The sequence below is a fragment of the Spea bombifrons genome, chromosome 5 (genome assembly GCF_027358695.1).
Source record: "Spea bombifrons isolate aSpeBom1 chromosome 5, aSpeBom1.2.pri, whole genome shotgun sequence".
In the NCBI taxonomy this organism is placed as follows: domain Eukaryota; kingdom Metazoa; phylum Chordata; class Amphibia; order Anura; family Pelobatidae; genus Spea; species Spea bombifrons.
Window position 1 is genome coordinate 71,371,832 of NC_071091.1, and position 15,349 is coordinate 71,387,180.

A 15,349-nucleotide genomic window follows, 5' to 3' on the forward strand; every position below is an offset into this window, starting at 1 on the left:
TGATTCGGTGCCTGCAGACTTTCCCCACGTTGAAACAGAACTTTGTGCTGATGAGACAATAGTAGATAGTGTGTGTGTGCATTTAATATAGGACAAACCATTGCCCGGTGTGCGGGGGGAGCTAACATATATATTAGTGGAAAAAGCAGGTAAGAAATGAGTTATTTTCCCCCACTGTCTTCTGTAGATAATTAAAAGTTTTCTTTTTTAGTAACCTCTCCTACTTCGATGTCGGCATATTTTTTTTAGGAAGGTGTATTTGTGTGGAGGACAGCACAGGCTGGAAGGAGTCTTCCCTCTGATGCAATGGTGCAGTCGCAGTCAATCATGTGCAAGTCTTTCCTTATTGCATTCAGCGCATGGTTTCACCTTCAGAATCCTGTTTGTCTGTGTCCTCAATAAAATATTATATATGTTATCTAAAGCGAGAGGTAAGTGATTGAATGGCTTTTAATGTACATATAGTATGCAATTAAGACGCAGGCAAACTCAGATTGCTTAATTATCAGCCAATATGTTGAGTATTTTTACTGACTTAAATGTTAAGTTTGCTTATTTCTTTTTTTTCTTATTTTTTTTTTATGTTTTACTGCATTTGGGAATATTTGCTCATCAGCCATCCCGATCCACATTAGGTAAAATAGATGGGTGGAAATTGACTGCACTCTTGTTGTTGTTGTTGAGTGTTTTCCTGTATAAACATAATAAGTGTAAAGCTTGGAGGATGGTGATGGGTCATCTAGCTTTGGAAATGAAGCTACTTAAATTATTAAGGGGCTTTGCTGATAGTATTGATCCTGTGTTTGCATAAATGCCTGCTGATGCATTGTGCTATGTACAATGTTGCCTTTTTTTTTTTAGTTACATTACTGCCTGTATCACAAAGCCATAAACATCACTGAAGTATATCATTTATCAAAGGAAGTTGGAGAGGTGGGGGTGGTAAGGAGAGAGCATACAAAGCTAGTGAACTATTATTCATGATTTAAGGGGTTAATATTTTAAAGGATCCCATTGTCTTAACTAATGTCGATCAGTGCACTAAATAGAATTGCTTAGCCTGGGAAGATTTCTTATTTGTTTTCTTATTTTGTTTTGTTATCATTTATTATTATTATAAATGTGTTTGTTTATATATTAATGTAGCTTTAAATGTATGATCAGATTGATGTTACCCAGATCCACATAAGGATTTAATTGGAATGTATGTGCTAGGACAAGTTTGGGAAAGTTTTGTGAAAAGCTAACAGGGAGGGTGGGGTATTGAATTGGGCTGTGGATGTATGGAGGTTGGTGTAGAATGACAATCAGCCCTTGTTTGCTCCAAATCCTGCTAACCTCCTGTAATTAAGTACTAGAGGGTCTTGTATTTTAAGGAGGGTGGGGGGAACTATTGATGTGTCCTTAGCACCATCTACTCTAGCCATAATAAGCTTTCAGTAGCAGTGTCATTGCGGAGACTGTATTTACCAATTGTTCATTGCTTTGACATAAAGATCAGTGTGTATGTGTATATATATATATATATATATATATATATATATATAATGTGTGTGTATGCATGTATGTGTGTGTCTGCTATGGCTGGTAGATATTGTTGCCTTTACATTATTTTCTGAATAGGCGACTGCTGTAACCTGTGGAATTTGAAATGCAAATAAAAGCCTGTGGGAGTTCACGCAGAACAAATCAGCATTTATAAAGTGGGTAGGAATAGGAGAATGATTTCTTTTGGAATCATTAGATCTCTTTGTTTTCTTAAGAACTGGATAATGACGTGAAGTCACTGGTGGGTGTGTGTGTATATATATATATATATATATATAATATATGTATGTATGTTATATAAATTCTTTATGTTTTAATGTCTGAAAAACGGGTATGCTAAATGCTTACAGGAAAAACAGATTACAAGATTAACATCTGTTAACATGATCGTTTATCTCCAACCAAAAATAGGTCAGTCCTTTCTTAAGGAAACACGATTGCTGGTGCATGATTAAATAATGAAATGGTATTATCTGGCATGTATAGATACCGCTACCTGATATTCGGGGAATAAGGTGTGTGTAGGTGTGGGGGGAATAACATTCAAATCTGTGAATATTTGGAGATCAGTATAAGGTCAAAGTCTCTTTTTTTGGGTAGAGGCACAACTCCCTTCCCTGCCCCACCCCCACTGCTGCAATTGACTGTTTCCTGCTACCAGTCTCGAAACAATAGCATTTATAAGATGTGAGTATTAAGAAGACAAGCAAAGTCGCTTCTAAGGGGCGGAAATGGAAAAGTATGGGAGGTCAGATGTATTTTCGTGCATCTATATGAGTATATGAAACAGTTGCAATGGGAGAATAGCATTCGCTGATGCAAAGTAGCTGAGATTTGCCTATCCCCGCCCATGGCGAAGAGTGACAAGGTAGCGGACCAATCCCAGTTGCCTCACTCGTTCACGCCTGCTTTATGCTTACTCCATACAGTGTTACATAGGGTAGCCTGTGTCTCCCAGGCTGTGAGGCAACAGCTCTTCTCTGCTTACTTCTAGTTCTCACTGTTTCATATACAAATATAATTATATATAAATATATATCTCAAGCAGATCACACTCCATTCATCCTATAACCACAAAATATCTTCTGAAAGTTGCTCAGATGAATATATATATATATCTATATATATAGATATATATATATAATCTATATCTCCTGTGTGTATATACTGTTATATTTGTCTCATTGTTTTATATTTACAGTAATTGAGACAAAACAGGAATTGATAGACCAAGACTAATATATATATATATATATATATATATATATATATATATATATATATAGATATATATATATATATATATTAATATAATGATTAGCTGTGCACACATTTGGCATATTATCCCTAATTAATGAACTGGCCCCAAGCCCCTGACATCTTTTGAAGGTGCCACATACAGTATAGGCTTACCTTGCAGATCCGGGACATAATTACCCTGGTAATGAGGTGGTTGTATTGACCAACATTTTTATAGGCTTTGAGAGTTTTCTATGCAAGTAAGGGAGGCTGTGTGCGTGCGATACACTTATGTTATTCAGTAAAACTGTTAGAAATATTAAAACAATGAATGGGGGCGTTTGTGGTTTATCATTGCAAATCATTTAACTTTAAAGTCAGTAGCTTGGGAATGCTGCTTACCAACAGATCCATGAATACCATGAATAATGACCATTTCTGCACTGCACAAAAGGCACATTCAGTAGAGGAATGTCTGTCAAGAGCCCATACCACGTTTTATGCACAGCTAATCCCCCCACCCAACTTTACTCAAAATATAATCCTTTATAAATTGTTGTGCCTTTATGAAAACAGCTTAAAACCCCATGATGCTCGATAATTGTGTTGAAGCAAACATGTAAATGCAGAGTGTGTGCATGTATGATTTTTTTCTTTCTTTCATTCCTGGGCTTTGAGATCTTCTGTTCTTCTATGCCTGCGGATTTGTCATTGTGGTTGCTTTAATTAAAGGTGGGCAGGCGTACATGGAAGGACAAGCTGCAAGATCCTCTACAAGACATTAATTTGAAGTGGCAGAGGGAGATTACTACAGAATGTGGCCCTCCCAGGCTGTAGGGAACTAAGAGTTTGGGGCAAGTGAGGCTATATAATCATTTTTCTTGGCCATTTACTTTCCAGTGCATTACAGGGAGCCTTACTTTTCTACTATACATCAATTAAAACTTCCAATAAGGGTTTTATGAAGTCTACTTGCCAACTCTGTTACTGAGACACTTTGTTTCTCCCCAATCACTTCACTTGGTGCTAAGTGTGACAATGATTTAAAGAAAAATTATAAAGATATGATACCTTTTATTGGCTAACTGAAGTATAATAGATTGCAAGCTTTCAAGAGTTTTATTCCTGAAAAAGCCAATGTCTACAATAATATATATTTCTATATTGTAAGATTATGTGAGCAGGGCCCTCCTAACCTTTTGTTGTGCACTACTTGTTCTATCCTCTTTAGCCATTGTACAGCATTTCAGAACATGATGGCGCTATATAAATCAATAAATAATAATATGCTTGGAGAAGAGAATTTCATTTTTTCCTCTTTCTACGACTAACCTGATATAACTCGTAAAGCAAACCTTTAAAACTAGACAACTCCAAATACTTTCAGCTTGCTGAGTCTCAACCTATCTACTTATAGCTGGATTATCTGTGTCCTGCCTCTAATGGCTTGTGTCTGAATGAGAAGCTTATTGTGTTGTCAAATGGGTAGACATGAAGAGGGAGACAGTGTTTTCCCTCCCTTAACCACTCTCCCATGTTAAGTACTCTTAACCTCCTTTTTTTTTCTCCCCACAACTCCCATCAGTCCCAGCCGTGCTTGCTGAGGCTGATGAGTTGTAGCACACAGGCAGCGTTAATGGCTTACCAACAGTTATTTCTTACTAGAATTGTTTTCTAAATCTATACTGTAAATATTTATATCAAAACTGTTTCAAATATTTACTAAATGGCAGCAGTACTATGTTTGTGCGCGAATGGGTGAAAGAGGAGGGGGAAAAAAACTATAATAAATGAACAGGCAAGCACCGGCCAAATTTACACACATACTTTTTTTTTCCTTCTCTACGAACACTAAACACCCACCATACACATGAAAGGGGAAACTGGATTGCGATTAACTCCTTGAGTGCCACCAGGAGGCAATGTGAGTAGATAATCCATCTGCCTGCACAGTGTACACCGAGCCCATTGCTGGGAGCTGTACCTGGCTGGCCAAGCTGTTGCTGTGCTGCTTGCAGAGGAGGAGCAGGCAGGAGCTGGGCGTGATCTTCTCAGTGCTGCCAGTGAGGACGTCACCCAGTGTAACTGGGAGTGAGTGAGAGAAACCAGCAAACAGGCAGAGCCCAACTTCTAACCCCAAACAAAGCCAAGCACACTCAGGGACACATCTTCCACGGCTTCTATTCCGCATTCCCTGTGATCATCAAAGATCCCAACAATTAAAAGCAGAGCTAAACATTCTACTGGATGATTTTTTTCCCCTCTCCCGCATCATTTCAAAGGATTTTGGATGAGAGTGAAGCTTTATCAGATCTGGACGTTTTACTTGAATTAAGGTGGATTGGTTTTGGGGAATGCTGCTTGCAGAGAGGCATTGATTTGGAAGGTAAAGGGCTGCGTAAGTTTGTTTGTGGTGCAAGTGCAAGGCGTGGCAGCAATGGAGAGGGGGGGCTCTGTATGGAGGGGGGCTGTCACCCTTTTGTTATATTTAAAGGGGGGCTTCCTTTGGGTACAAGAAGCCGGTGAAAGCCCCTCCAAAACATGGGTCCTGACTAGGTGGATTGGTCTTCCCATAGCAGGGCGCATGACAGTGAAACAATCTAACTTTCAACAACAAAGGAGAAGGGAGGCTCACAAGCTCCTCTTTCTGTGTTCAGCCCCCCGGGCTCTTATGTTTTTTTAAAAAAAACTTTCCTGCATGTTCCCATTGAATGCCAGCTCCCAGCACAGGGGCTTAAAAAAAAAAAACTGCACTACTTTACCTTAATGGTGCAACTTGATCATTACTCCACCTCCTGGCTTTGAAAAGAAGCTTAATCTTTGGAATGCTCAGTTACTGAAAGAGCTACTGGCCTCATTAATAATTCATTGCTGGAGAGCAAGCTGCTAGAAATAGCGTTTTTCAGACCCTACATTCTTTTTTTTTTTTCTTTTAGCGGGCACACTCTGTGCTGGCTTTACTAGTGTAAAGAAAAAAAAAAGGTACTTGGTTCATCAGCATGTTTGTGTTCAGGAAGCTCATGTTGCAATAAATCCCAAGCAGTGGATTGTCTTTTAAATGTACTTGAAGATCACTCGGATAAGCGTGTGTGTGCGTGTGCAAATAAATACAACAAATGAGAACAAGTGTGCAAAATATACCTGCTGCCTGGCCAGAATTATTTGAAGCTATAGTTTATTGCGTAACATGGTTTCTTGATTGTGTGCTACCAAGAGCATTGGAGAATAATAATATAGTGAGGTTGTTAATATAAACTACTGTGTAATACACGCCGTTGCTTTATACTTCACATTTTTAATTGAACTGCTGTTATTATGAAACAGGAGTTGCTCTGGAGCAACTGTGGTGTAATTAGTGGTGCAGTTCAGCAATTCAAGGAGACATCTTTAGTTTCCCAAGGGTAATGACTATAGCCATCTTGTATGATGTGGATTATGATACCTCATTATGCTTTTTTTTTTGTCTCCCCACTGTGTATATTATTCTGTAGTGAGGGTAAGTATTTCAGATGGAGTTGCCTCTTAAGTATTAGTACAGTAGGCAGTGAACACTGAAATAATTATTCACTGTGCTAACAATGGCTACTCCAAAGAAAAAACAAAAGTGTGATTCTGGCATCTGAGGCCACCCATGACATAAATGTACTTTACTTGTTATCCACTCCCTTCGTTTGCTGTAAGGCTATTTTGGCTTGGTCACAATGTCTCTTGAAGCAGCTGTGGTTAGCAGTTACATACATGTTGTTTTCATTGTGCTTTGGTATACAGGTGAATGACATCATTGTCTTAAAATATATAAATGAACAGCTTGTGTATTTTATACGTGTGTGTGTATATACTGTGTGTGTATAATATATATATATATATATATATATATATATATATATATATATATATATATATATATATATATATACCTGACAATATCTGTATGTCCCAGATGGCTGGTTGAAAAAAATAATATCCATCTGGCAGATATGTATTCCCCCCCCCCTCCATTATGCATGTGCAGCTAACAATATGCCTCCATTCCATATTCAACAGGTGGCCATTTGTATGTATTGGGTGTAGGATTCCCCAGTCATGTCACCTGCATGCTACAAGTACTCATGTTCCCAGGCACTTTTTTTCATTCTCGGAACGCCTGTATTCTTGTATAACTTGAGATTTGATGGTATGAAAATACCTTATTTAGGTATTATTGGGCTGGATTCAGTGCTGGAGATAGATCAAAGGCAAGTAAGTGAAGAGGGACTCTCCCATAGACTACAATGGAGCAATTAGATAAAATTATATATATTGACCCAAGTTAGCTGTTTTTTATTATTATTTAAATCTCCTTTTTGTCCAAGGCGGTTTGAGTGTTCAATTCCTTGTATTAGGTTTATCCCATGCATTGTATCCAACCCAGTTTTTTTTTTTTTAAATACTTATATGGATATGCTACATTTAAGTGTTGTTTAATATAAAAAAAAAAAGTCTGGGGTAAAGCTTGAAATGTGTTTATTGTCCTTTATTAAAACTGCCGGTAAAATTTCCTGTCGGTTGCTATGGTGATGAGACAACTTTCCAACCTTTTTACAATTGAATCACTTGTTGTACATAAGCTTCAGGGCAAGTTTTGAATATGGTCAGAAGCTTATATGGGCATGAATATGGCCTATTCTCTACTTTTAACCTTGTAATTGTCTCAAGGGATTCATATTCAGAAATCCATGCCACCAAATTATAAGATTGATTTTATTGTTTTTTTGGGGGAGTTTAACATTCATTGTTATGGAATAGGAATATTTTGGACTGTCCATAAATGCGGCATTGCACTCTTCCTCATCAGTTGTGTTTAAAGATATTAGATATTTTCAAGTCGTGCTGCTTATTGGGTATAAAAGCCTGTGTAAACACTTCTAATTAGGGATAGTCTAAAGGAATGCAGCTAGCAGTTGGGCAGTACAGCCACAGGTCTTGTTAGGCAAGTTTGTTAGTAGGTCTGGAAAACTTTGAGGTTTACATTAAGATCAACACTCTGCTTAATACAGTAAACTTTACATAACGAAAAGCTGTTTGTCTAAAACTAACAATCAATTTAAAACCGGTTTTATTTTTGGACTTTTTTTTTTTTTTTCTTTTTCTTTTTGTGAATGTTTTATCAGGTCTGGCAACAGACGTAAGATATGTAATGCCAGATTCAGGAAATTCCTTTGCGTGTTTGTGAGATAGCATGTTCTTCTTGCACTGGTTGGTATACACATTTTGAATTGGGTGCTTACCGAGTAGAGGTCTGCTCATCCATTAACCATCATTAAAGTCTATCAAAGTATGGGATCTCATTTACATAGGTCCTTCATCAACACACAAAGGAATCCTACGAGAAATGTATTTTGTATTTTAGTTCCAATGGTTTATTATATAATAAACATATTGCGTGCCATCTGCAGTGTTTTGTCAATAAGTCAAGCACTGGTGTGTTTTTAACATTAGGTAGGTGTCTATAAAACCTACAGCATATGTAGCATAAACTATTTTTTTTATTATGTATGCACACGCATTCCTGTTGTCATTGTGCTACATTGTTCTTCTTTGTGTATGTACAGAGCAGATCAAATCTTTTAAATGCTAGGATCCATTAATTTTCCAGTTTGTATATATTCATAAAAAGAAGGGCTTTTAACCTAAGCCCCTCCAACATACTGACACGCTCAAACAAGACTAAACGGCTACTCCAGCTGGTCAAGTGGGCCAGTGTTTCAGTGTCGTATGGAAGTATGTGCTGCAGTCATCATTCAACCCTTTTGCATGTGAGAATGGACTAGGAGTACATCATTGTGAACCAGTGCTTGCGCATGTGCAGGTATTTCATTTGACTGATAAGTAACTCTGAAAATGACCATGTTTTAAACCAAAAACCAAATTAATTAGCTTTCTACTAAGACTGCTGTCACTCGTATACCCTCTTCTGTGGTTTTGAAAATGTCCGGCCCACATCCCCCCTTTACTTGGGTCTCAGGACTCATCTACCAGTTGTCCTGATGACCATGTTTAGCCACCCTGCAGGTGTACATTATAACCTTTTTTTAGGTGTGCTACTGCTTGTATCACTACTGCCTTCCCAAAATCAACTGCATATTTGTACAAATCCTAGGCCTCCACTGGAATGTATTCACAGTATGACAACTCTAAATACATGCTAAACTATGTGCTCATGCAAAGCCTCCCTGTGAATAGGGTATGAAATGGTGTTGTGTGTATGTGTGATGTCCACCCCTATCTTCCATACAACATTTCTGTAAACGGAGGCTGGCAAACGGCAGCAGTTTATTGAGTTTTTTTTTTTTATATATTTTTTTTTTCTTCACCCACTTATTATATGGGACTTTTTTTGGTTGTGGATGGTTTATTAAGATACCCTTTCAAAAAAAAAAAAAAAAAAAGTCTGGGCAAAGACTAAAAAGGAAAGCCTTTGGTAAAACATGCCTGTTCAAATAGCCAGCTTTCATAAAATTGTCGAAAATGTTGTAAAATGATTAGCCCTACATAGCCGTCCTCCGTTTCTCTCTGTGTTTTCTTTCTGTTTTATTTGTTCACGCTCCTGTTTTTGCAGTGGGGGAGTTGACAAAAATTCCACAGACCAGCTTCTTATGGTATATGAGACACAGCTGTGAGCTTAATTTCTACTGTCCTAAACTCCCCCGTTTGTAAAAGGACCATACAATTAATTACAGTTCTTGTTTCTTAAAGCCACTAACTCAAACTTGCTAAGTTTTGAAGAACTTAAGCTTTTTTTAATTATATATATATATATATATATATATATATATTTTTATTATTATTATTATAAAGTCCAGTTACTGTTGTATGTCACTGAGCCAGGTGTCCTGAAATGCAAGTGCCTTTGAGAACACGATTTATTTCTAATGGGCATTTTGATGAATTGCTATAATATTTACTATATAGACTTTTTTTTTTAACTGATTAAAATAGGATTTGTGAAGGCCACATGCCCCGTATTATTTTAGCTGAAGGCCTGGTTGAACATTGAGCGGTGCTTTGTCTGTGTTTGCACAAGCGCTGTGTAATTATAGCTTGTGATAAAAAGAATTGGGCTCCTTGTCACTTAAATTACTTTTCGTTACTTAAAATGCTGATAGTTGCACTTCTGTTTTGGAATATCTTTAATTTTGCATACTTGGTGTAAGCTGAAAATTGTTTCCTGTGTAGGATTGGACTAAGTACAAAAAATAAAATCTTAAGGTTTTCTTTGTGAAAGCGTCATAACTGCCTTGACCTTAAATAGTTTGATCAAAAAGCTCTTGTTGTTTTATTTATACAACGTTTAGCCAAGTACCTAAAATGCTTTTAATTTTTTTCTTCTTGCATCTTATATTCCTTTTTGCAAGAAGAAAGAGGTTAATTGTTGGTGTCATTCTTATAAAACTGATCCCAACTTTAATACATATTTTTATTGCCCAGTGTTTTTGTACCTATGTATTGAGAATAGTTATTTCCTATTTTAGTAGGATAAGAGTGCCTTTTGTTGAATAAACACTTAATTGTTTATATAGCACCACAATACGTAGATTGTGACAAATATAAACCAACAAAAGGGGTTTATTGAGCGTTTGCAGCAGAGTTGCAGCTTCATCTCGCTTAACCTTGTGAGCTTCTGCTTCGCTAATAGCTGCGTGTCTTTTTATGAAGCCTGTCTAAATCAGTGGGATTGTATAAAGGTCGCTTTATCAGAGACGACCCTTTAAAATGCAAAGTGAATTCAGGAACTTCTCAACTCTCCTCCCATGTGAGTGAATAAACCCATAATGAGAGAAGGCCCTGGTCACAGGCTCACTGATATGGAACCACATCCATTAAACAAAACCTGTTTGTGAAAATGGTGTGAATTGCATTGTTGAAGGGAAGCCAAGGAATTAAGGGATTATTCCTACAACATGAATATGCACTGTTTATTTTATTTTTTAAACTTACTCATCTACTCTTTAGAATATTTTATATATATATATATATATATATAAAACAAATTACAGTGCTGGCTTTGTTTTCCTAGTAGGCTAGGCAAGAACGTGGCACTGCATTATTTTTTTTTATTTATTATTATAAAACAACAAGCAACTTCTACTTCCAAGCTAAATTGTTTATCTAGCCTCTGATCTGTGCTTTATAATTACCGTATGTTTTTACCGGTGGGTATAATTGTGAAGATTTTTCAAGAGTTAATTAAAGTTGAATTCAACATTTTAAGAGCAGTAGTGTGTAGTTCCCAGAGATTTACTTTGTTTTATGTTTTGTATTTTTTTAAGGGTTTTTTTTTTTGTTACATGTGTCTACAGCTGTTCCTAGTTCTACCTAGGCTGCAAGACAAAGGTTTAGAAGTAGACATAAATGTCTGGTGCACAGTAGACAAGAATACAATTTAAGAACTTTATGAAATCACTGTCTAAATAAAATCACTCTACATATCACCCAGGAGCTGCCTTGAATTAAACAACCTCCTTCACAAAAAAAAAAATAATAAAAAAAATATATATTATTATATTCAAGGCAAAGGGTTAGGGGATTTAGGTTTTCTTTGACTGTAGCAAGTGTTGTGTGCTGTAAGAAGGGAAACTATAACTCTTCTCTAATGCCCGCCCCTTTTCTTATCTTCATAAGGAATGTAAATACCTTCTCTGTGGGCCTTGCCATCCCATGAGCTTTTTTTTTTTTCTTCTTCTCCCTTTTCTTAATTATATGCAAGCCAGTTCTCCAAGATGGATTTGCTGCTATGGTGCGTACTAATAAAGGAATAATTATACAATGTGTTTTCAAGATTAAACGTGTTGCTTTAGGTGGGTGGTGTGGCCTTGAGTTTTCTGTCTCTCCAGCGAATGGTTAAATGTGCCCATTAGTTGATTAGATTATACCCTTCTGCTTATCCCAGCTGCACCCTTTTAACCTTGTTTGTACAATGATAATGTATTCTGTAATACAGCAGCACATGTGCCGAAGCGTCAAACACATTTTGGTTGTTAACAGAAACATACTTCGCTGTAAGCTCTCCTAAGAAAGAGGTGTTTAAAAAAAAAAAACACCCTGGTTCAACAAAAGCATTACTGGTTGACACTTGCTTATAACCGTTCATGAGCATTGCATTTATCCTCTAGATTAATAAAGTGGTGCTGTAGCATTTTTTTGTGTTGCAATCTGCTGCAGCGGCTGGTGCTTGTAGCCGCATAGGCGATATTCCCCTTTCAGCTTTCAATACTGTAATCAAATGAATCAGGTTTCAAAATATTCATATATATATATGTCATTTTACTCATTGACATGCTATTGCGTACACCATGATCTCAATAAGCACAAGGGTAGAGGACACTGACATTGGAAAGAAAGACATAACGGGGCTACCAACAGTAATTTTTTGTCCTAATAATTAAATTGGGTTTTAATGCGCCTTTTGCATCTCATGTCGGCATCACTAGAGCTTTATATTATGCACTGCTCAAAAACCCCCTCTGATTTATCATTCACACCTGTTAAACAACACCGCGGAATATGATGGCGCCTAAAAAATCAATAAATGTTAATACATGCTGGTTCAGGTAATACATACTTCGACTCATGTTTTATTGAATATATATATATATATATATATATATATATATATATATATAATATATATATATATATATATTATTCCCCCCCTCCTCAAATTAAGAAAGCTTCATTAATGCATTGGCAAACCTAGAGAGCTGAAAGACTTATAAATGGCTAATTTGCAGCTGACTGAAAATAGTATTTAATAAAAAAAAAATGCGAAATATTTTAAAAAACATATTTTTGATACTATAATAATAATAACAAATGGGTGGGAATTCCCCTTTTTGTCCTTGTTGTAGTTTAAGCTGCTGAAATATTGACATTCCATGCAATGTGTAAAGCTAAACATTCATTCATGCATTACATATATATTGTATCAAGTATTTTATACTATGGTTGGGAATAACGTTGATATGTTTGGTTTTTTTTTTTTCTTTCTTTCTTTCTTTCTTTCTGGAGGGAGGTCCCTGCCTCTGTCCTGTCTGCTTGCGCTGTCCAGTGGCTTGAGAAGTACTGGAAGGATCCTTATTTATTTAATGTTGTGGCACTTTTGTTTACATGACATTATCTGAACCAGGTCCTGGAGGCCTAAAAGCTGGTTTCCAAAGGACAGCTGTCCATGTTGCTGTCTTGGAAAGCCTGGCACCCTTTAACTGCCTTTTGGCTACGGAGTCTGTAGTCTTTTGGCTACAGAGTCGGCAGTGATCCCATGCAAGTGTTTGTATTTTCATGGAATATGCTAATTTTGTCGATATTTAGTCTTTGCATGAAAATGTGTTTTTTTTTTTTTTTTAACAAACCTCTTAAAACTTTTTGTTTACTAAGTTCATCAAAGTGGATAAACCTTAAATAGTTTTGTGTTTACTTTTTATTTTTAACTTGAATGTATGTAATGTCCCTCCTCGTACCAAATGAATTACATATACATTTCTTTGCCTTTTAGATGGTTAGTATGTGTCAGGATCTTGCTATAGATTGCCTATGCATACATACGTAACAAAATAGATTACTTTGTCAAGTAACTTTTCACTTAACTGTTCTCTAAATAGATCTTAGGTTTGTTTACATTCACATCCTAATTCAGAAGGTTTACTGACCTTATCACCAAACACAGATGAACAGGCCATAAAATGAAATGACCGAGGTCGCACCCAGGCACTTGTATACATAAGTCTTCAAAGCCTAAGTACACTGTGATTTACTCATAAACACATAGTTACTGTTCTCTTCTAATGCTTGGTTGTGCCAGTGGCTTTTTTAAAAAATTTTAATTAGGCTTTTATTTTTATTTAGTTTTTTATCCCCCCCCATTCATCGAGTCGTGAAGGCCTCAAGCCAAATTAAGGATGTTGTCTCATCTTTTATAGGAATAGCCTTATTCCTATAGCATTAATGTTTACGTTCCCCCACTACTGTATATTAGCCTCTGCCGCTTTTGCTGCGATGCTGTTGCAGTGCTGCTTGTTGCATTACATTTCTGGCGTGTAAAGGGTTAAAAGATCATACGTGGTGTAACGAACCAAAAGGATTGAGATCTGAATTCTAGGGTCAATATTCTGAACAAGCAATTTCCCTTGTTGTAGGTCCGGTTTGAACCATCTATGGCCAACCGGATAGCACCCAGGTGGTGTAGTATAGGGAAATAACATTGTGTTCGAAAACCACATTGATAACTACAAGTTTGCGAACTTGATCAGGTATAGGAATGCTTCTTAATCGGGGACTAAAAGTCCAGGTTTTCTTTTAAACGGAATTGGTTAACTCGTGGGCCGCTGATGTTGCTAGAATACGTTTGGTTGTAATTTTGCCACAAATTACATTTTTTAGTTTCTCCTGCATTTGGCTGCGGTGTTGGTGCCATTTAGTGCATAGCACTATTACACATACGGGACAGCTGCAGAGCTGCTTGTTGAATTGTAGTTCTTGGAAATATAGGATTCGGTTAAGACTGAGATGACCCAGCAGGAAGCGCACCCCCTCTGGGATTTTAAAGAGAACTTCCAGCATTATTTTTTCTCTTCCTCTGACATATTTGTGTTGCCAGTAGGTTGTCTAGCAAAGTGTACTAATTAGAAAACTTGCAGTTTTGCATGGGTGTTCTTTAGTTCTTGTTTTTCCCCCCAGTGTGATTTATATCCAGTGTCCGCTACAGTTGAACGTTGTCATTCCTAGCAGGACTTTGGCCAACGAGGGAAATCAGAAGTATGGTATGGTTCCTATGTGCCATGAAATTGCATGTATTTAAATCCAAAGGATTGTCACAAATATAGGTGTGTTTAGCTATTTCTGCATCAGTATGTGGCTTAATTGCATTAAGAGGTTTGACGCTATTTGCAGCAAGGATATTTATGTGATTGTCTTAAATAGCAGAGTCATGAGTAGGTGGCTTCCCATGTCGTACATAGAAGTAAATAATACATTTGGTATTTGTGTGACTCTTTCCCACAAATATTACACATTCCTTACAACCATAGGATAACAATAAAATGATGTAAATGTATGGCAGGAGTTCCCCTTTAAGTTTAGTCTGATGAAGGATGGCTCGGAGGTCTGTACTTAAACCATAACCAAAAGTGGCAATGCACCCAGTCATCCATTATGTTGGGAATTGTTATACTCCTGGAGCCCTGAAAACCTTTTCGAATAGCTCGTAGATTCTCTTGGTTTACATATTAATGTAATGGTAGTTGGACTTGGGCTTAGCATGGTGTTCAGCCATCCACGTTAAACAGACTATAGTAGAGCACAGGGAGACTAGGGACAACATAACTTTTCTGCTGCATCCAAGTTTCAGCATTAACATATATATTCCGTCTGTGTCCAAACATTGCGGGTTGAAGACCTAAACTTAAGCGGTGTCTACTACAGAGGTACAGGGGCCGGTCAACTGTTATCTGAGTTTACTAATAGCGTATCGGCTCCATAGCAAAGTAGTGCAGAAGACTTGCAGGCTGCTATATGGATATATTTTTGG

The 15,349-nt window shown here is 37.0% G+C and overlaps 1 protein-coding gene across 2 annotated transcripts in view; it reads left to right on the forward strand.

Moving 5' to 3' along the window:
• The first annotated feature begins 337 nt into the window (after nucleotides 1–337).
• Nucleotides 338–15,349, forward strand: part of ZNF516 (zinc finger protein 516) — a 56,365-nt gene continuing 41,353 nt past the window's right edge. The window contains exon 1 of one of the 2 annotated variants that reach the window (XM_053468369.1): nucleotides 338–431. The gene's annotated coding sequence lies outside the window, so the exon portion shown is untranslated. Of the gene's footprint in view, nucleotides 432–4,844; nucleotides 5,174–15,349 lie in introns of those variants that run through there. The other variant, XM_053468368.1, reaches the window with a different exon arrangement.